Source organism: Lissotriton helveticus, chromosome 4_1 (assembly GCF_964261635.1).
Source record: "Lissotriton helveticus chromosome 4_1, aLisHel1.1, whole genome shotgun sequence".
Taxonomy (NCBI): Eukaryota; Metazoa; Chordata; class Amphibia; order Caudata; family Salamandridae; genus Lissotriton; species Lissotriton helveticus.
In genome coordinates, this window is record NC_136063.1 from 515380468 (window position 1) to 515402645 (window position 22178).

Sequence of the window (22178 nt, forward strand, 5' to 3'; positions counted from 1 at the left end):
ATGTGAAGATGCAAAGAAATCTGACCCATGGCAAAAAAGGTTCCTGTTTCAGAAACATGAAAATGTATTGCCTAACAATGAATGTCATACAATATAAGGAAATTATACCCAAATGAATAGGATGGCCACTGCCTCTGTTTGTCTCGGGACAGCCTTAGTGCATCTTGACTGACATAACTTAAAACATACTCTACTGATTTGCGTAAAGCAGGCCTCTGTTTAGAATAGCACAGTGGGTGAAAATGTTGGGGTCAGATTATTTTCAAGCTTTCCTCTCATCACCTTTCATGTGTCTTATCTCGATTACCCATGACACTGTTGTTCATTGATTAGGTTTTCATATGGTCGAGGTTATGCTGTAGACTCACAGGCACCCTACCCATTAAAACGATGATGTCAGCATAGAACAATGAGCCTATGTGCTCGCTACCAAGCATCAGCGGAAATTTTGAGCTGCTCGTCCCTGGCCAGATCACTTGTATATATATTAAAGAGGATCAGGGCGGCACATAGCCCAGTCTTATGCCAGCGTAACAGCTCATGACTTTCGGTACATATCAAGGCCAGAGGCCAACTTCTGCACAGCCCAGGAATCCCTGTACATCTCACTATTAATAAGTACCAACTACCCTGGGGTAATTCTAGCAAACATTGGGGCATATTAGCAAGTACCTCGTTAAATTTATCGCGGTTTTAGCAGCAGGAAACTACCACTAAAACGGCGATAATGGGCTTGCTAATATGAGTTACAGAATTCCAATAGAAGCCCAGGTTAGATGTGCAGGACATCTAACCTGGGCTTCTATTGGAATTCTATAACACATATTAGCAAGTCCATTATCGCTGTTTTAGCAGCAGTTTCCTGCCGCTAAAACAGCGATAATTTTAACAAGGTACTTGCTAATATGCCACATTGTTTTCCACAGCATATTCCTGCTTATGGAGTTGAGCCCCCTGGAAAGCTCCACAAATGCACAATACAGCGGCCCGATACGCTTATGTATGGTGCTGTTTGTGGATCTAGACCTGCATTGTAGCAAATCCAGAAATTCCAGGAGGGAATCTAGTTTGAACCATAGGGATTACTCTTCTACTCTCATCTAACACATGGAGAATTATCATCAGGATTTTGGAAATGACTTTCATGTATGGACAGAGCATTGATAATAGAATCTGAAGGTACGTATATATTTTTTGAAGGCAGGCACCAACATGGTACTCTTTCAGAATAAGGGACAGTGACCGTTTCAAGTATTTCCCTTAACAACTCAATCAGCATTAAGATCTACCCGTCAATGTGCATTTTAATGACACAGGAGCACGTTCCATCAGGTTCAAGTGCCTTGGAGTTCTTTTTCTCCAGAACTGAACTGTAGCAAGGACGCCATCAAATTTCACGTCTATCGCAGGAGGGCTGAAGGAGCTATCTCTATGAATAGACCATCATGCCGATAGTGAAACTAAGAGTAAAAAAGCTGGATCCAGGACGATTTAGGGATACCTCCAAGGGGAGTGGTCAGGACATATTCCTTTACCCATTACTTTCAAAATAACCCATATTTTCCCTCTATAATTATGTCTCACATTCTGGACCACTTAATCTTACAAACTCATTATGTTTGAAGAGGAATTTTGTCTCACTGCCTATCTGTATGTATTCGAGTCCCATCTGTTGTATACCATTTTAGGACCCTATTGTAATTTTCCCGATTCATGCTCTTATATAGGTATAAATCACCATATCCTTATATAGGCATAGAAATCATAACTATATTTAGAAATAGCTCATGGAGTGCAAATACGGCAGGGCAACTTCCACTAGTTCCGAAAATCTACAACGATTTCTTGGAAAACTTGGCTTCAGCAGCTAGGGACTTCCCCTTGCTCGAAAACTGACTTGTACAAGAACTCATGGAGTTTTCAAAGAACTGAGACTCTTTGATGACGTTATTATGTCCACCTTTACGTCAAACTCAGTACCTTCAAGGTATAAATATGCCCACACTTGCCATAGCAAACAAACGGTGGTTTGGAGCAGTTCGACTATCTACTTGCCCGACGCGCCCTGCTACTGCAAGTGCCGAAGGAAGCCGACCCTCCAGCAGACGCACTGGGAGAGACGCTGTCTTTTCTCCTGCTGAGAAATCCAGCTCCAGTGTTTCCAAGCTACCCTTGCGAGATGTTGGGAAATTGAGTACTGAGCCTGACCTTCTTCAATCCAAATTAAGTTACGGAGCGGATTAGACCCTAAGAGAAATCTTGGACAGATTCTTGGGAAAAGAATAATCTATTTATTCTACACCTCACTTACTTCTTCCCTCGTACTAAGATTAGGTTAGGTACACCGGGGTAGGCGTACTTTAGAAGCACCAGTTTAGTACTTTTAGCCTGTTATTTATGTATGTATTTATTTATGGTCTAGAAACCATACAATGCTCTTACAGTATTATTTTATTCTACTCTTTTTTACTGTATGCATTATATTTTGCAACCAGTTTTACGATTGTAGCAGTTAATTTCTTATGCTTGAGAAAGAAGACTGTTCAATAAATCATTTTATTGAAAACGCCCGTCTATTTTGTCTGCACCTCTGGTGAAACGAAGCATGCATCATTGACTGAGTGAAATATCTATCTATTGTTTCCACGACTCTGAAGATCAGTTTTATCTTGGGGAAACAAAGTTGTCATGTTTATGCGGACTAACCCCTTCTTGTGAATTCGAGAAAGTTTCTAGTGACCTCTGAGCTAGCTGGCACTCACAATTAAGTCTAATGTATTCAATAGAGACCTAGTCGACCTCAGTCCTACGTCTAACCTATAGGATATATTATTCCAATGCGCAGAGCCTATTGGGAATATAGGAACTACACTACACATAGAGATCTCAAGATATCTTTTGAACTGACGCGTGATATACAGAAGCTTCCTATGGGGGGCTCTCGCATCAGCATCAAACCATGTAGGATCCAGATGTTTATTGTGCCATATAATACCCTGGAGCCAAATTCTGTGGCAGATTATTAGAGAGCCTGGTTGTGTTCCAATATTTTGAGGAGCAAAGTCCCACTCAAAGGCAGAGTGTTACGTTGTGGCACTATTTCAACTGGATGCAGAGTAAGCGTGAGGGCAATATATGTCTCGATCAGTATTCCATTGGGGATTTTTGCTAACATATCGCAGATTTTTATGCTGGTTTCCCTTAGCATTGTCCTTGTGATGTGTATTTATAAAACTATGACTCTATGTTTTAGAGAAACAAAGTTTGACTGTGAAAGATGTTTGGTATGGCATCCATGGTTTCAACTGGGAACAACATATAGGGGCCAATTACTGTGCAGGCAGGCAGGGCTCTGATCATCAGTTGGAGCCCTCCTGCCCGCATCATAATCACTGGTTTGGATACCTTTCCGACTGAGCCATTTCGATGGGCTTGGTCGAAAGGGAATCTAAACCAGTCTTCCGAATGGCTTAGGATGGTCTCGGGGAGCTCGTCCACCATTGGGAAGGCCCACAGAAATCCCCTGGCTGCCTCTTTCCGGCCAAGGGTTTACGATGGCAGTTTCCCACAGCCTTTTTGTGATGGCCTTTCCGTCACTAAAAGGCAGTGGGAAACAGTTTTGGGGGACCCCCAGCAGGGCCAAGGCTGCACGGCGGTCGAATGGCGGCCTAGTCGACACCTATGGTGCCCCCGGTTGGTGCCTGCTTCGGGGTGCAGGGATTAAATGCGCCTTAGCATTTTGCTATAAGAGCATGCATTCCGTTGGTGCCTGCCTCGGGGTGCAGGGATTAACTGCGCCTTGGCATATTGCTATGAGAGCATGCATTCCATTTGGAATGCATGCTCCCATAGCAAAGTATAGGATTGCGAACAGGGTTCGGTTGCATCTTAACTCCTGGAATGGAACCGAATACTGGAGGTCATTCGGTTCCACTTCCAGGAAGATGCCGGACAGACTCGGGTCCGTCCAGCATCGTAATTGGCCCTGTTATATTTTACTGATGGGAATAGAAAAACGTTTTGAGCTCCTTTGGACTGCTGATATATCTAAACATTGTTGAAATTGTGACATATTACTTAAATTCACAGGGTCCTTATCAGACTTTGTGAAAAAAAACTAAAACTATGCTGTGCACATTTCTAGTGATTTTCTTGCATTCAATTGCCGTCTTGTTAGAGAACGTAGCCACTGTAAATGAGCAGACATTTTTGTACCAGATTTATATGTTTTTTTACCTTTGTATGTAGGAAAATGATGCACATATATCAAAAGGCAGCCTTGGAGTCCCTGATTTAAAAAATGTCTTGTGGAGATACCACACACTGATTAGGGGAGAAATATGGCTCATTTGTTATGCTTGCTAGTTCAGTAACAGGCATTTTTCAAAACCACTGTGTGTCAGAACCCCCAATCTGAATATGGGGAGCCGCTTTGTTGCCAACTGAGGACGCGGAGAGACCGCGAGGGGGACTGCAAGTCCCAGGAGCACTTCCTGCACCAGCAAACTCGACGCACCTGGGCAGAGGAAAGCCCATTTAACAACGCGCTGCACCCGTTTTGCGGGAGCCACTTTGTTGCCAGCTGAGGATGCGGAGAGACCGCGAGGGGGACTGGCAGTCCCAGGAGCACTTCCTGCACCAGCAAACTCGCCGCACCTGGGCAGAGGAAAGCCCATTTAACAGCGCGCGGCACCAGCTTCACGGGACACTCGCGGGCACGCGCCGGGCAAACCTGGGCCAAGGGCGGGCCTGTCTGAGCCCGTCCAAGACTGATCGAGGCTGGGCTGGGCCACCCCACTTTAATCTATTTCATGCGAGACTTAATGTTTATGTATTAGCTCCTACAGACCACTGTTGTATGAGGGACAGCATCTGGGGGCTCCATAGAGTAAAACTCTAGATTTTTAATTTTTTGTGGGGTGAATGCTTGCCCTATCTAATTGATCAACATTTCTCAATCTTGCTGTGGATCGGGGAGGCCTAGACAGCAAACAACTATGGAGAAAAGCACCCCCTGCATACAAGGCCGACCACTAGGCAGAAAGCCCCCATGCGAGCCCCCACTGCTCAACCGACTGCTATTGATAAAATGTTGCAACAGGCAATTGGAGCTGTCTCCAGTGTAAAAGAACGCACTGAGTGACGCCTATCTTTAACACCAATTATCCCAAGTACCTCACCAATTATGAAGTCAGAAGTACTCTACTCTTCCCAACCACTAGCTGTCCCCACTACTCCAGAATTGTCATCTGTACAAGAAACCATAGCCTTGGAAAACATTAGCAAAACTGACACGGGTGGGGGGGCAAAAAGGAAAGGACTATCCCGGAAGTAAAAATATCACAAGGGAGGGAAATATGTGAAACATGCTCCCGGGGTGGTGTCAAACCAATTGCAAGGGGGACATGTTGCTGACGAAAGTAGCAACAAAACCTCGGAGCCTCCGTTATGGGTATCACATTTGGCAACGGAGCTCAAAGCATACTTCGAACAGCTCATAAAATCTGAACTTGAAGTTGCACTCATACGTATTGATAAGCTGACTACAATGATAGATTCATGGGGGGGTAAAATCAATGCCATTCTGCACAACATTGAATCTATTAAATCCCCAAATCAGGACACTGCCTCCCAACGAAACCAGGCAACTCCATCTGTTTGTTCTCCACCATCCCCCTGAAGGGCAAAAATGAATTGTGCCAATGAACGTGCCCTCTGGGACTAATCCTTGAGTCCAACAAAACCAGGCCCCAACTATTTTCGAACACAGGGCGTCCCATTTCTCAGACAACGCCCATGGTTTTCGGGCTATGGCAACTATTCTAGGTCCGCTAACCGATCAACAGTCACAAAGTCTCCGTGAAGCAGATACCAGGAATACACTTCAATCTAAGTCAAGGGAAACAAATTCTACACTTCCCTGTATAGATTTGCCCCCAGCTTCTACCCCTTATGTCGTCATTCTAGCTGGAGTACCGGAGCTGGACACAGGCCGAGGAGAGACATATCCCGAATTGAAAAATAAAATCACTTATTGGTTAAACAAACACAGACCACTCCCCTACTTAATACATAGTGAAATTCTATTTACACGCAGGGTTAGCTGTTTGGGGCAGAGGCAAAAGGAAATCCCGGGGGGTTGTGTCCTGATTAACTTTAGAGACAGCAGGGTGCTCCAACATATCCTAGGGGACTATCTAGGGAGACAAGTGGTATTCAGACACTCCCCCTGGGCTACTTCTACCCCCCTAGTCCCTTGCTAGACAGAGTGGAAAGTGTGTACAAAAAGTGGGAATTGAGAGCTCAGAGTGGAAATTTGCTATACATGGGCCGGGGTTGTGAAAACTTCATGTCATATAATATCCCCGTTAGGAATAGATTTAGTCCCCTGGATCTGGTTGATTGACTAAATCTTACCCGTAATAATCTGACCTACACTAACAACCAGCCAGCTGAGCCCTAAAACTTCGAAAGATCTGAAAATGGTGACCAACTCTCAGAGAAAATCTATGAGGCTACAATAGCAGTTAGTACTCTTAGTGCTTCTGCTAGGATGGCTGAGGACTCTGATTGTACCCCACAGGATGAGGCAGGGGCTCACGACCAGGCTAAAACTTGGTACCAAGTAACACAACAGGATGGGCGTCTCTTGCATACTCAGACTGCAATCTTAGAAGAAACACAGAGCACCAAGATTTTAACCTGGAATATAGCAGGTCTCAGCTCAAAAAGGTACCTCCCAGATTGGGGAGACTACATAGATACCCACGAGCTATGACTCTTCCAGGAAACATGGTCAAAGATACATTTGCACAGAGTGGGATATGTTGCATATTGTACCCCAGCCGTTCAGGGGCCTAGGGGAAGACCATCAGACTGCCTTTGTATTTGGGTTGGCACACATCTGTGCTGCAATATTAAAATGATAAACACCCTCTCCCCTGATATCTTGTGTATCCTCCTCTCTTTCCATAACACTCTGAAGATTGCTATTGTTAATAATTACTCCCGTCTAGTGAGGCAGGGGCAAACATTACAGACCTTAGATTCCTTGGCCACGTTTCTATACACTTTACCCGAGTTCACACACGTAATCGTTGGAGGGGATTTTAATTGTCACTTCGAACCCCTAAATGGTATAACTACTACCATTACAAGTGAGGAAGATTCAGCCTGGTCCATTCCTGATTGTAACATCTACCAATAAGGGGTTGGACCCCTTTAGTTCTGCAGATGAACTCACTTACATTTAGGTAAAATCACTTTGACAATGCTAATTAATGCAAAACAAACGTATGAAAACTCTCTGAAACACATATGCAATGAGATAATGAGTACTCAAGCGATCTAATAAACTTCATATAGCCAAGGGGTATTTTGAAACAAATTTATATTGTAATTCAATCATGTTACATTTGAATTGATTCATTCAATGATGACATTAGATACTATTGAGCAGACTGTCAAACATAAGTGAAAATTATGTGACAATTGGTGACAAGTGCTTGGTGCATGAAGCAATGTACAGTGAAATCAAAAAATACATATATAATTATGTACAAGGGTTTTAGTTGGCCAGAATCTATTTCACATCCAAGGAATCCTAGCATTCATTTCAAGGATCCTGGGGTTTCTGGACCATAGGTGAGCGTCGACGTTTTGGCCATTCCCCCGAATACAGAGAGAGATGATCCAGCGACTCTCCAGACACTGACCGTGTCTCCACCTTCACCACGATCGGATCTGACCGTGTGGCTCCAGATCAGGCAGAGATCCTTCCTCCTGATTACCATACTGTCACCTTTGGGTCACAAGAAGGAAGGAGCCAATACTGGAGGGCGACAGTTTAACTCTTTTATTGAGCGTTTCAACAAAACAAAGTTCTGTGCAAAACACAAAGCAGTAAGGGTCCAGGATCCTTTGGTCTGTTTCTTCAGGTTCTGTCCCTTGGGATGGGTGCCCGGGTTCCAGCGCAATGAAGGAAAAGAAAACAACGAGGCTTTAGTGGGCTGATCACGTTTTTAGCGAATTGCAAGGACGGGGAGTGAGGGAATAGGCAGAACCACCACCATCTATAACACGGCAACTAGGAACAGAGACTCGTGTATAGTGCAGAGAAAAACAACACGGTGCCCAGGCGGTCCCTCCTGATGCCTACCCTGTCCCTCCCCTCTTAAAGCATAATAGGGAACTTAAACGAGCACGCACCTGGAGAAGCCACGCGTCCTCCTTCGCGTGGCTGGGCGGAACACGGTAACGTTGGCCTCCTGGCTTTGCAGCTACTGCCGTCTCCGCCGTCTGGTTCTCCTCCGCTCCACTCCTGGCGCTTTCTCCGCACCTGGTGTCGGCTCTCGCGAAGGGCTCCGCCGCGTTGGTCTCGACTCCCGGTCCTGTCGGGTCGGTCTCGTCTTCCTCGTTCTTGCTTGCGTCGTTTTCCTGGCGCTTCACGTCCTCCTCCCACAACGAGTCCTTCGGAGCCACACGAGCGCTGGCGTCTTCCGGGTCTTCCCTCATAAGAGGCGAGGTTGCACCTGATAGACCCACAAAGTCAGGTGGTCCGGGAGCGAGGCCATCCATACGAAAGCCAAGGCTGTTCTTAAAGGGCCCGTAGCAGTCCACCTGTAGGTGAGACGGAGAAGCTGTTAGCTCAGCCTGGGCCGAGCAGGAGACCCCCTGACACATACTGTCCACCCCAACCCCTCCTGTCTTGAAAAAGACCCGACGCGACCACCACCTGGGGCGCACAAGGGTCGAAACGTCGACGCTCACCTATGGTCCAGAAACCCCAGGATTCTTGAAATGAATGCTAGGATTCCTTGGATGTGAAATAGATTCTGGCCAACTAAAACCCTTGTACATAATTGCATATATGTATTTTTTGATTTCACTGTACATTGCTTCATGCAACAAGCACTTGTCACCAATAGCCTACACCCCCAAATGGAAGGCAGGCCCCTAGAGAGCAGGGGCGGCTGGTCCATAGGGGCACCGGGGCAGCGCCCCACAAAAGAAACTGCTCACTGCAGTTTGGGCAACAGGTATGTAAGCAGACGAATTAACCGCTTTCACAATTCGTCTGTTTACATTTCCGGGCCGGCCTGTGCTTCAGGGGTTAAAGTGGGCATGTCTCCTGCTCTCGCCTGCGCACGCAGGAGAGAGCAGGAGTCCAGAAGATGGTCTAACTGTGCATGTGTGTGAGGAGCGGTTCCCCTCACTAACATTCACAAACCATTAGGATGCTGCGCATGCCCAGTGTAGTGCATGCGTCTGTAGATAGACTCCTGTTTGGGCGGTGATGCGTTTTGCGCAAAGTCGCCCCATGCCCTATCAAATGCCAGGATATGAGGAAACAAGGGTCAGCCGCCCGGCCACCCCCGTCGCATTCAGCCTCCTGATTTGGCGCAGTTAGTATTTCCTGTTGAGCATTGCAGACGTGATGCGACGCGGGACCGAAGGAGATGCCTCATGCCTGGTAAGTTTAATTTGTTACATTAACATGCCTCCCCCCCACCCCTCCCCGCGCGTACCACCCCCCCACCCCACCCGGAATCATGCCAGCCAATCCTAAAGAGCTGTGTGCTGGCTGCCGATGCATGTATGCAAAGTGACAGTTAATAATTATGTATCGTTGTGAATGTGTGGGGCTCACTACTGCAGCAGGACCACTGTAAATATGCAATTTTGCAGCGTTTCAGGCATAATCTATTTATTTTTCACAAGCGCAATACCCCTGATATTGTGAGAGGCATAAGTGGTGCAACTTTGCAGTTGACCTCATTGATATTAAAGTATTGTGTACACAGTACTATAGATAACTACGTAGGCCGATCACTGAAATCAAGGCTGACTTTACCATATTTTGCGGGGGTATTTGTAATCATGTGTCCCACTCTACTACTGTTTCTGCAATCATGCACCACACGCAGGTATGATTTCAGTAATCACGCTTCACACATTGCTGTGATTGCAAACATCTTGACCAACACACAGGTATGCCCCCTTAATTGCTGAATAACGATGCTCCTCACTGGTGAAGGCTGTCATCTTTTTCTGAGATGTTCTCTTGCAGGATTCTCCTTTAGTGGAGGGCTGGGCATCCCTTTTGCCTTCCTCAGTCAATTTGTCCGGTGTGCTTGCATCACATTCAGTCCTGGCAATAACAACTGTTCTGGCAGGATGGGGTGTGCTTGCTTTTTGTCTGCTTCAGCTTTGTGCAGGGCTGTGTCTAAGTAGAAGCGGAAGGATCAAAGCCCTGTGCTCTTGTTGCTGATACACCATCCTGTGATTATATTTCTATGTCTCCTTCGAGTTCTCACCTATTATAGAAATGTTCTGCTTGGTTGCCTATGACAGAGACCACACAGTCTAGTGTGCTAGGGCTGCATTCCTCATCTTGGGTAGTAACCCTCTGAGTCGTAATGGCTGACCCTTAGATTGGGAGCAGTACTGGCTGGCGATAGTGGGGTATACCCTTTATTCCTCTACAAAGAAGGAAGCGTTCTCCTCACACCCTGGGTATATTTAGTGGGGTAATGCCAATATTGAACCTGCACCCTGTGTGTTTTTGTACCAAAACTGCTTTCTCTTGCTACTGGGAGGTGTGTACGACTAAGTCCAAGCAGACCCTATGAGTCTGGAACCTGGAATTCCAAGAAACATAGCAAGTGCTGCTTGGAGAATTTTCTGGCCTTTGTGCATGGTTGAAAGGGTTGGCAGTGTGTGCACCTGCCCTTTTTGTGCCATAAATCACTGGGGCATGTGTTCATGTGTGCATGATAATATTCTTGTTTCAGGGACAAACCTTACACCCAATAGTATGTTGGTTTCTTTTTGCACGCCTAGCAGAACAAGTGATAGACAGTTTTGCCAGTCATTGTCTTTGTTAGAACAGATTCACAATTGTGTTATTAACCTTCCTGCTTTCTCAAATTTGCTTGAAAATGCACCGTTTGCCCACTCTTTTTTCAAAATTTTCTTGGGGGAGTAGGTGGTTCGGGCTCACTCGCTACAGTGTTGTACGTCAATTGGCTCACGCCCCGACACTTTCAAATGTCACCAACCGCCACTGCTAGAGAGGGTGTCAAAATTCGATTATTTGGGCCCCACACTTAATGACAAGATGGACTGGGGACCCAAGTAAAGAAAACAAATTTAAAACTGACACAGGCAATAGGGGGCATTTTAAAAGCGTATAAAAAACTACACCCAAAAGTGGTAGGCTCACCTGCAGAAATATATAAAATCCAGGCAAGGGGAGCGTCATTATATGGAGCAGAACTCTGGGGTCACTGCCCGTCCAAAACATTATCTACAACAGAGAATATCTTCCTTAGGCAGCTGTTGGGTCTCCAAAGAGCACCCACCTAACACCATTAAGGATGGATTTGGGGTTTGGCCCCATTGCTGATATAATTGCTTCCCGACCACTTCTATTCTGGTGCCGTCTATGGAGCACGCCTGAGCTAGAAAATTATAGGGAGGAATTGAAGGATGTTATGTCCATTTTGGGGGCAGAGAATATTGCATGGCTGTCCCATATTAGGAACACATGCCACGCACTGGGGAGGGCAAATATGTGGTTAACACCTGAAGAGACTTGCCCCTCCACTCCCAAAAAGTCCCTATTCCTCGCCTATAAAGAACATAAATTTCCCCAACTGTCCCAGAGCATCAACTCATGCAGTTTGACCTCCAGGTTCCTGGATGTCAAACAGCAATACAAGCTAGAGTTGGCCTTGGATAGCATACAACCTCTTATGGCAAAGAAACTGTTTCTACAATTTAGACATGGGGTGCTCCCGCGCATTTACAAATAAATGGAAGGGAGCTACTAAATTAGACTGCCCTGGGTGCACTCTGACCGAAGAAACAGAACTCCATGTTCTACTTTTTTGTCCTGCCTATAGTAGGTCAAGGTCTCAGTGGGTGCTCCAACTTTGCAGAAATGAGGGGATTAGAGACCACGCTGAGGCCTTTAGGCTATTAAAATATGAGACACACCCACTATTTGTATTTGCCACCTCTAGATTTTTATTTGCGATGTGGTGTAAATGTAGAGGCATTATATAGAAAAACGAGCATGGAAATAATCTAACTGTGCCCTCTTATTAATTATGCTGCATATCGCCATTGTCTAACCCAGGGTGGTGTGGAGTGCAAAAAAACGATGGATTTGGGCCCAGATCTTTTGACTGGGGGAGTGTGTGACATTGATCCACATTCAGTCCATCACTTGTTGTTTTTGCAATTGCCGCCCTAAGTGCGCTGGGGATGCCCAGACGTGGGTCCCAGGCACTCCACACCACTTGGAGTCAAGCTAGCCGGGCTGAAGAGAGGTGTTACCTCGAAACCGGTCCGGTCCTCGGATGCTTGATTCCGTTCTGGGAAGGACATGGCTTTTGTAGTTCGGACTGGACTGTTCCCATGGGGCAACAGGGTCAGAGCTGATTTGCATATCGCCATTGTCTAACCCAGGGTGGTGTGGAGTGCAAAAAAACGATGGATTTGGGCCCAGATCTTTTGACTGGGGGAGTGTGTGACATTGATCCACATTCAGTCCATCACTTGTTGTTTTTGCAATTGCCGCCCTAAGTGCGCTGGGGATGCCCAGACGTGGGTCCCAGGCACTCCACACCACTTGGAGTCAAGCTAGCCGGGCTGAAGAGAGGTGTTACCTCGAAACCGGTCCGGTCCTCGGATGCTTGATTCCGTTCTGGGAAGGACATGGCTTTTGTAGTTCGGACTGGACTGTTCCCATGGGGCAACAGGGTCAGAGCTGATTTGCATATCGCCATTGTCTAACCCAGGGTGGTGTGGAGTGCAAAAAAACGATGGATTTGGGCCCAGATCTTTTGACTGGGGGAGTGTGTGACATTGATCCACATTCAGTCCATCACTTGTTGTTTTTGCAATTGCCGCCCTAAGTGCGCTGGGGATGCCCAGACGTGGGTCCCAGGCACTCCACACCACTTGGAGTCAAGCTAGCCGGGCTGAAGAGAGGTGTTACCTCGAAACCGGTCCGGTCCTCGGATGCTTGATTCCGTTCTGGGAAGGACATGGCTTTTGTAGTTCGGACTGGACTGTTCCCATGGGGCAACAGGGTCAGAGCTGATTTGCATATCGCCATTGTCTAACCCAGGGTGGTGTGGAGTGCAAAAAAACGATGGATTTGGGCCCAGATCTTTTGACTGGGGGAGTGTGTGACATTGATCCACATTCAGTCCATCACTTGTTGTTTTTGCAATTGCCGCCCTAAGTGCGCTGGGGATGCCCAGACGTGGGTCCCAGGCACTCCACACCACTTGGAGTCAAGCTAGCCGGGCTGAAGAGAGGTGTTACCTCGAAACCGGTCCGGTCCTCGGATGCTTGATTCCGTTCTGGGAAGGACATGGCTTTTGTAGTTCGGACTGGACTGTTCCCATGGGGCAACAGGGTCAGAGCTGATTTGCATATCGCCATTGTCTAACCCAGGGTGGTGTGGAGTGCAAAAAAACGATGGATTTGGGCCCAGATCTTTTGACTGGGGGAGTGTGTGACATTGATCCACATTCAGTCCATCACTTGTTGTTTTTGCAATTGCCGCCCTAAGTGCGCTGGGGATGCCCAGACGTGGGTCCCAGGCACTCCACACCACTTGGAGTCAAGCTAGCCGGGCTGAAGAGAGGTGTTACCTCGAAACCGGTCCGGTCCTCGGATGCTTGATTCCGTTCTGGGAAGGACATGGCTTTTGTAGTTCGGACTGGACTGTTCCCATGGGGCAACAGGGTCAGAGCTGATTTGCATATCGCCATTGTCTAACCCAGGGTGGTGTGGAGTGCAAAAAAACGATGGATTTGGGCCCAGATCTTTTGACTGGGGGAGTGTGTGACATTGATCCACATTCAGTCCATCACTTGTTGTTTTTGCAATTGCCGCCCTAAGTGCGCTGGGGATGCCCAGACGTGGGTCCCAGGCACTCCACACCACTTGGAGTCAAGCTAGCCGGGCTGAAGAGAGGTGTTACCTCGAAACCGGTCCGGTCCTCGGATGCTTGATTCCGTTCTGGGAAGGACATGGCTTTTGTAGTTCGGACTGGACTGTTCCCATGGGGCAACAGGGTCAGAGCTGATTTGCATATCGCCATTGTCTAACCCAGGGTGGTGTGGAGTGCAAAAAAACGATGGATTTGGGCCCAGATCTTTTGACTGGGGGAGTGTGTGACATTGATCCACATTCAGTCCATCACTTGTTGTTTTTGCAATTGCCGCCCTAAGTGCGCTGGGGATGCCCAGACGTGGGTCCCAGGCACTCCACACCACTTGGAGTCAAGCTAGCCGGGCTGAAGAGAGGTGTTACCTCGAAACCGGTCCGGTCCTCGGATGCTTGATTCCGTTCTGGGAAGGACATGGCTTTTGTAGTTCGGACTGGACTGTTCCCATGGGGCAACAGGGTCAGAGCTGATTTGCATATCGCCATTGTCTAACCCAGGGTGGTGTGGAGTGCAAAAAAACGATGGATTTGGGCCCAGATCTTTTGACTGGGGGAGTGTGTGACATTGATCCACATTCAGTCCATCACTTGTTGTTTTTGCAATTGCCGCCCTAAGTGCGCTGGGGATGCCCAGACGTGGGTCCCAGGCACTCCACACCACTTGGAGTCAAGCTAGCCGGGCTGAAGAGAGGTGTTACCTCGAAACCGGTCCGGTCCTCGGATGCTTGATTCCGTTCTGGGAAGGACATGGCTTTTGTAGTTCGGACTGGACTGTTCCCATGGGGCAACAGGGTCAGAGCTGATTTGCATATCGCCATTGTCTAACCCAGGGTGGTGTGGAGTGCAAAAAAACGATGGATTTGGGCCCAGATCTTTTGACTGGGGGAGTGTGTGACATTGATCCACATTCAGTCCATCACTTGTTGTTTTTGCAATTGCCGCCCTAAGTGCGCTGGGGATGCCCAGACGTGGGTCCCAGGCACTCCACACCACTTGGAGTCAAGCTAGCCGGGCTGAAGAGAGGTGTTACCTCGAAACCGGTCCGGTCCTCGGATGCTTGATTCCGTTCTGGGAAGGACATGGCTTTTGTAGTTCGGACTGGACTGTTCCCATGGGGCAACAGGGTCAGAGCTGATTTGCATATCGCCATTGTCTAACCCAGGGTGGTGTGGAGTGCAAAAAAACGATGGATTTGGGCCCAGATCTTTTGACTGGGGGAGTGTGTGACATTGATCCACATTCAGTCCATCACTTGTTGTTTTTGCAATTGCCGCCCTAAGTGCGCTGGGGATGCCCAGACGTGGGTCCCAGGCACTCCACACCACTTGGAGTCAAGCTAGCCGGGCTGAAGAGAGGTGTTACCTCGAAACCGGTCCGGTCCTCGGATGCTTGATTCCGTTCTGGGAAGGACATGGCTTTTGTAGTTCGGACTGGACTGTTCCCATGGGGCAACAGGGTCAGAGCTGATTTGCATATCGCCATTGTCTAACCCAGGGTGGTGTGGAGTGCAAAAAAACGATGGATTTGGGCCCAGATCTTTTGACTGGGGGAGTGTGTGACATTGATCCACATTCAGTCCATCACTTGTTGTTTTTGCAATTGCCGCCCTAAGTGCGCTGGGGATGCCCAGACGTGGGTCCCAGGCACTCCACACCACTTGGAGTCAAGCTAGCCGGGCTGAAGAGAGGTGTTACCTCGAAACCGGTCCGGTCCTCGGATGCTTGATTCCGTTCTGGGAAGGACATGGCTTTTGTAGTTCGGACTGGACTGTTCCCATGGGGCAACAGGGTCAGAGCTGATTTGCATATCGCCATTGTCTAACCCAGGGTGGTGTGGAGTGCAAAAAAACGATGGATTTGGGCCCAGATCTTTTGACTGGGGGAGTGTGTGACATTGATCCACATTCAGTCCATCACTTGTTGTTTTTGCAATTGCCGCCCTAAGTGCGCTGGGGATGCCCAGACGTGGGTCCCAGGCACTCCACACCACTTGGAGTCAAGCTAGCCGGGCTGAAGAGAGGTGTTACCTCGAAACCGGTCCGGTCCTCGGATGCTTGATTCCGTTCTGGGAAGGACATGGCTTTTGTAGTTCGGACTGGACTGTTCCCATGGGGCAACAGGGTCAGAGCTGATTTGCATATCGCCATTGTCTAACCCAGGGTGGTGTGGAGTGCAAAAAAACGATGGATTTGGGCCCAGATCTTTTGACTGGGGGAGTGTGTGACATTGATCCACATTCAGTCCATCACTTGTTGTTTTTGCAATTGCCGCCCTAAGTGCGCTGGGGATGCCCAGACGTGGGTCCCAGGTACTCCACACCACTTGGAGTCAAGCTAGCCGGGCTGAAGAGAGGTGTTACCTCGAAACCGGTCCGGTCCTCGGATGCTTGATTCCGTTCTGGGAAGGACATGGCTTTTGTAGTTCGGACTGGACTGTTCCCATGGGGCAACAGGGTCAGAGCTGATTTGCATATCGCCATTGTCTAACCCAGGGTGGTGTGGAGTGCAAAAAAACGATGGATTTGGGCCCAGATCTTTTGACTGGGGGAGTGTGTGACATTGATCCACATTCAGTCCATCACTTGTTGTTTTTGCAATTGCCGCCCTAAGTGCGCTGGGGATGCCCAGACGTGGGTCCCAGGCACTCCACACCACTTGGAGTCAAGCTAGCCGGGCTGAAGAGAGGTGTTACCTCGAAACCGGTCCGGTCCTCGGATGCTTGATTCCGTTCTGGGAAGGACATGGCTTTTGTAGTTCGGACTGGACTGTTCCCATGGGGCAACAGGGTCAGAGCTGATTTGCATATCGCCATTGTCTAACCCAGGGTGGTGTGGAGTGCAAAAAAACGATGGATTTGGGCCCAGATCTTTTGACTGGGGGAGTGTGTGACATTGATCCACATTCAGTCCATCACTTGTTGTTTTTGCAATTGCCGCCCTAAGTGCGCTGGGGATGCCCAGACGTGGGTCCCAGGCACTCCACACCACTTGGAGTCAAGCTAGCCGGGCTGAAGAGAGGTGTTACCTCGAAACCGGTCCGGTCCTCGGATGCTTGATTCCGTTCTGGGAAGGACATGGCTTTTGTAGTTCGGACTGGACTGTTCCCATGGGGCAACAGGGTCAGAGCTGATTTGCATATCGCCATTGTCTAACCCAGGGTGGTGTGGAGTGCAAAAAAACGATGGATTTGGGCCCAGATCTTTTGACTGGGGGAGTGTGTGACATTGATCCACATTCAGTCCATCACTTGTTGTTTTTGCAATTGCCGCCCTAAGTGCGCTGGGGATGCCCAGACGTGGGTCCCAGGCACTCCACACCACTTGGAGTCAAGCTAGCCGGGCTGAAGAGAGGTGTTACCTCGAAACCGGTCCGGTCCTCGGATGCTTGATTCCGTTCTGGGAAGGACATGGCTTTTGTAGTTCGGACTGGACTGTTCCCATGGGGCAACAGGGTCAGAGCTGATTTGCATATCGCCATTGTCTAACCCAGGGTGGTGTGGAGTGCAAAAAAACGATGGATTTGGGCCCAGATCTTTTGACTGGGGGAGTGTGTGACATTGATCCACATTCAGTCCATCACTTGTTGTTTTTGCAATTGCCGCCCTAAGTGCGCTGGGGATGCCCAGACGTGGGTCCCAGGCACTCCACACCACTTGGAGTCAAGCTAGCCGGGCTGAAGAGAGGTGTTACCTCGAAACCGGTCCGGTCCTCGGATGCTTGATTCCGTTCTGGGAAGGACATGGCTTTTGTAGTTCGGACTGGACTGTTCCCATGGGGCAACAGGGTCAGAGCTGATTTGCATATCGCCATTGTCTAACCCAGGGTGGTGTGGAGTGCAAAAAAACGATGGATTTGGGCCCAGATCTTTTGACTGGGGGAGTGTGTGACATTGATCCACATTCAGTCCATCACTTGTTGTTTTTGCTAAGCTAATCGTTGCACATTTCCCCAAATAGAAACACTGCTCTGGTTTTTCTTGCTAAGCTAGTCTATAATTTTAATCATTTTTAAAATGTACATATTGTAAATATTTTTAAATGTTCTTAAACTGTGTACATATAATACCTGGTAATGGCTGATACCTAGGTTGTCAATTATAGGGTGATGAGTAGAAGTGGACTCAGAAAACACTCTAAAAATGTGTAATATACCATTTCTCCTAGTTTTAACGATACTGTGTATTATTTTTAAGTGTATAACTGTTGTGTATTATATGTTTTGTAATACATGTATTGCTATATTCATTTGCGCTTTTATGGCTGTATAGCCAAAATAATGTTTTTTTGACTGACTGAATATCATGCCAGCTCTAGTGCCTCTAAGAGTGATTGTCTGAAAAGTTTCAGCGGTCCGTCCATCTTCTCCTTGTGTTTGCTTTGTTTGGCCTAAGTTGGTAGGGTGTGCCAAGACGTTGGTCCCTTACTCACTTTGCCACTGGATTAAAGCTGGACTGAATGATGAGGGGTTTCTTGTTTCCGGTTCAGGAAAGACCTGGCTTGGCAGTTCGGGCTGGACTGTTCCCATGAGGCATAGGGTCAAGACTGATTTGCATATAGCTAAGTCTGAACGGAGGTGGCAAAGTGAGCTAAAGAGTGATGTTGGATTCAACCCAGATCTGTGACTGGGGTGAGTGTCTGAAAAGTTTCAGCGCTCCGTCCATCATCTCCTTGTGTTAGCTCTAGTGCCTCTGGCACTGCTTAGTGGTTGTTACAACCACCAGGATCTGAGATAGACTGGCACTCTTCATTGCCAATCATGAACAGTAAAAGCCTCTGCTTCGCCAGGGTCTGCGCTGAAGTATTTGGTCTCTCCATGCCAATGGAATGTAAAACCTGTGGAACTATCTGTGCTCCTATTTGTTCATTGGAGATGCAGGGCCTGATCAACAACGGTAAATTGTGCTTTTGAGTAAGTTTACACTTTGTGGCAAGTTTATTACTTTTGGTATTCACAAACTCTGAGTGTAAATTTACTACAGAAGTGTAAATTACATGTCACCACCCCCAGAGTAATGCAATTAGCTCACTCTTGTGTGGGTGGGTGACGTCCCTCTCCGGCCCCGCCTAAACCCCTCTGACTACTCCCTAATGCCATCCCCTTCAGAGGTGAGTCTGCCTCTTTACCCTCCCACTCCCTGGTGTCCCTACCACATTTACTACTAAAATCGGTACTTACATGTGTGCAGACTCCGCAGTCGCAGCGGACTATAAGTATAAGCAAAACCTACTCCTTGTAGTACGTTTTGTAGTGTGTTTTGCTTTTGTAGCACTGCAAAACATACTATAAAGTGCAGTGTGATGAATCAGGGCCAGCGTGTGAAACCGAACTAGAGCTAACTGCCCCGATACGATTAATTTCATATTGCTGCTGTGCAAGAACAAGAGGGACATAAAACAAATAAAATAACCATATTCCTAGTGGTCACTTTTTGCCTCATAGTGGAGTTTCTGTGAAGGACACGTATAACCAACCATCCCTCCCGTGTTGCAGAGTCATGCCAGAAACAGATGTGTTCCTGCTGTCCCTTGGAAGCGGCCTCCTTCCTCCAGCTGAGTTCATGTTCAAAGGCAACTCACTTCCTGCTCCATTTAACAGAGGTTGATGTGCGTGAAGTGAACGCACAGAGGTCCGCTCCCACCCTCCCCTTCACACTGCTCGTGAGGCACTGCTGTTTAGAAAGCTTGTTCACCATTAAACACAGCGTCTCGTGAGAGGACAGGAAGAGTTATAACGATGTTACTAGTTTCCACGAGTTCGCACTTTTTTTGCTGATAGCAGCGTAGAGTCAAACGTGAGGTTTCATTAGCTAGTTTACATAGCGCCACCAAGCCCCCCAGTGCCACTTTAAGTACTTCCGAAAAACCAAACTCCCTTTTCTGTACCTCTTCAAAGTCTTTGGCTCACTTTAAACGGAAAGGAATAGGAACTTGCTGACATCCTTCGGCTCTGACTCCCTCTCCTAAAATAGTTTATGGCCGGTGGAGCCTTTTAATCGTAGGCGCTGGAGACGGTAGATGCTGGCACGCATCTTGTGGTGAGTTAGACAGTAATTAAGTTCGCAGTTAGCTCCTGCGAGATGCCCTTAATAGTGGAGCACAGCTGCCCGCCTGCGTCCCCCCCGCGCGTGTGCGTGTGTGCGCGAGTGTGTGTTTGGGAGGTGCCGTTTCCCACAGCTCTGATCTAATTCAGACGAAACTCAATCTCCGTGCGACCGACCCCGCGCCAGCGCTCTCCCACCCGCCGACCGCCCGCCCTCTCGGGCTGTGTGCGTGTTACACATTTACATTGTCAATCTGGCAGGCTCCCCTCAAACAACCCTTGTGTCTAGGTTTACAATGTCAACCGGCCAGGATGCGGAGACTGTCTGCAGCAATAACACGCTCCTGACCCGGGTCCCTGTCGTTCATGCCCCCCTGCGCTCCCCCGTCCCCGCCCAGCACTTTTACTTCAACAGCCTGTGTCCTGTGCCCTCGCAGCGCCGACACCCTATACTCACCACTCAGCAGCCACTGTAAGAGGCCTTTGTTTGTTGGCATTCTGCGTGACCACAAAGCGCCAGAGGCGGCCGAACCAGATAAGGTTGAGAACCTGGAACAGACGCAAGAAGCTCGGGCCTGGGTTTCAGCAAACCTCACATTCTCGGAACGTCCTATGACCTCTATTAACCTCTTTTTAAAACAGGCAAAACAAGGTTTGACTTGTGTGGACAACTGTGACAATGTCTATAAACAAGTCACCTGTATTAGGATCACTGACCTAATACCTCTCTACTGTATTTTGTTTCAGGTTATTTGACCTCATATGAGCTGCCAGGGCAAAATGATGAAATATCAGTCCCTTATATTCAGTTTGGGATAGAAATTGGAATTTCTGTCTGAATCTTGATTGGTACTCAAGGACACTTTTCACTAGGTAAGACCTGGCAAAATGTGTCCATGTAATATAGCCCAGAGTGTCGAAGGTAAACGCAGAAATGTAAAAACAACAATTTCAGGAGTAACTCTAAAACCCTCAGGGCAGTCTCCTAATGGAAGGGTAACACCATAACCGGGAATTATCACACTCCATGCTTTCGGGATTTTCAGGTAAAGTATTTCTGCATAAGGAGTGCCGTAAAAACTTAAGTGTCAGGTTTTCTTCACCATGTGCCTCCCAAACACTATCCCTCAACTCCGCCAAGATGCTTTCTGTAAGCACCCAGCACTATGTTCTCATTGATTAGTCTTCTGCTTGTCATGCACAGAGATCCATGCACAGCATTGTAGGTACAGATAATTAATAAATATATAGACGGGAATACTGTTAGTGACGGCGCTTAACTGCACTGATCAAATGCATTCTCGTGATTACAGCAATATACCAAAAATTGGTGTGCCATAATATCAAACTTTTTCATTTACAAAGTTTTAAAGTTAGTAAATTGTCTGCCAGCAAATTGTAGAATGCGGGAGAAAACAATATGGACATGCTATAAGGTTGTAAAAGCTTGTTTTAATGTTGAAGCATTGTTAGGTTGTCAAAAACAAATCCTCGTTTCCTTGACATACAGGCTAAAATGTAACCCCATAGAGCTTAATGCAACTCCTTTTCAAGAGTCTCCCCCTCAACCTTTAGTTTTTTTCTCAACATCTAGTGGATCTAGTGTTTCAAGAGATACAGTCTCTCTGCAGAACGGGACAATTCAAACAACTTTGCTACACCCTTCAGGTTTTCTAAGCTCCATATTTCTTGATTAGAAGAAGGGCATAAAAAGATTTTCAGTGATAAACCTCAGACATTTCAACCACTTTGTGATCTACCGTCATTTCAAGATGGAGACTATCATTCATCTAAACAAGGAGACTGGATGTTCCATCTATATCTTCAGGATGGTTATCTTACAGTCCCAGTTCATCCAAAGTGCAGGACATTTCTAAAGTTCCAGTGGAACAGCCAAACATATGAATTTACCTGTCTTCCTTTTGATCTGCTATTAATACTCTGGTGCTTTACAACGATTAAGAAACCAGTGGCTTCAGGACTCCGATTCCAGGGACTATTCATAATCATCTATTTAGATGATCTATTGAACATGGCACAAGATACGGCACAGGCAGATAAAATTAGCTTCCAGCCCTTTCAAGACTCAGGTTTTGTGCAGAACTTAGAAATCTCCATTGTAACCCCCCCGAAGAAAGATATAGATTCTGGGATTTCTAATACATTCAGAGTATT